This window comes from Rana temporaria, chromosome 12 (genome assembly GCF_905171775.1).
Source record: "Rana temporaria chromosome 12, aRanTem1.1, whole genome shotgun sequence".
NCBI classification, from domain to species: domain Eukaryota; kingdom Metazoa; phylum Chordata; class Amphibia; order Anura; family Ranidae; genus Rana; species Rana temporaria.
In genome coordinates this window covers 130867285-130868804 of record NC_053500.1, presented here as the reverse complement: position 1 = coordinate 130868804, position 1520 = coordinate 130867285, and positions in this window count along the sequence as shown.

The window sequence follows — 1520 nt, the reverse complement described above, 5'->3', positions numbered from 1 at the left end:
ATGTTGTCCTTCTTTTGTAATTTTCTAGACTTATCTACTCTTTACATTGATATTGTTTGTTTGTTTTATGATGCAATCTAAATGAATCCTGTTTGTAATCACTGATTAAGGCTTCATGTACACGGGACGTTGTTCAACCTCTCCTGAACGATTTAACTTGACAGCTAGAAACCGGCGTCTAAAAACAGTCGTTTAGCCTCATTTAGCTGTGTTTGCGTCTATAAGTGCTTGAAAAAATCATAAGGCCGATTTCACATACATCGGCGCATTTTTATGCCGCCGTAGCGTAGAGAGGCAAGCACTGGATTCATAAAGCCAGTGCTGCCAAATCTGTGCTGGGTTTCTTAGGCCTTGTACACACGACCGAACATGTCCGCTGAAACTGGTCCGTCGGACCAGTTTCCGCGGACATGTCTGACCGTGTGTAGGGCCTACCGGACAGTTTTCCGGCCTAGCGGACAGGTTTCCAGCGGACAAAAGTTTCTTAGCATGCTAAGAAACTTTTCCGCTGGAAGCCTGTCCGTCGGACATGTCGGTCGGACATGTCCGATGGTTAGTACGACTCATCGGACATGTCCGCTGGCCCGAAATCCCGCGCATGCATCGAATTGATTCAACGCATGCGTGGAAGCATTGACCTTCCGTGTCAGAGAACGTCGGTGTCGTCTACGTCACATGTCGGACATGTCTGCTCGTCTGTACAAGGCCTCAGGCGTAAGTCATCGTAAGTGGAAGTGGGCGTGAGCCATGCAAATGAGGCGTGACCCCATGCAAATGATGGGTTGTGTCTCAGACAGATACATATAATGAACGGCGCATGCGCCGTCCCGTGGACGCAACCCAGTGCGCATGCTCAGAATCACGTCGGAACTACTCCCTAAGCTACGACGGATCACTGCCTACGACGTTAACGTAACCTACGCCTAGTCATATTCACGTACAACGTAAACGACATAAGATACGACGGCTTGGGTTTCCTGGTCCATACCTTTGCATGGGTTGCGCCTCATCTATGGGGAATAACTTTACGCCGGACGTACAACTTACGAAACCGCGTATATTATGCGCCGGGCACAAGTACGTTCGTGAATCGACGTATCTCCCTCATTTCCATATTTAAATAGGAAATCAATGGGAGCTCCACCTACGTCCAGCGTAAATATGCGCCCACGATACGCCGGCGTAGGAAAGTTACGTCGGTCGGATGAAGCCTATTTTCAGACGTATCTTGTTTTCAGAGTCCGGCGCATAGATACGACGGCGCATATTTACACTTACGTATCTCGAGATATGTCGGCATAAGTGCTTTGTGAATCCGGGCCATTGTTTTTTTGGGGTTAAAATTAAAAACGTTTGAAAACTAAATGCAGCAAGTTGCGAGTTACTGTGCTTAGCCGCGTTTAGCCATGTTTTGAGCTTGAAATGCCTCTAAACACAGCTTCTGAATGCATTTTTTTGGGGGGTTCCAGAAAAATTATCTAAACTCAACTGCCTAGAAACCACTATAAAGGACCCTGTGT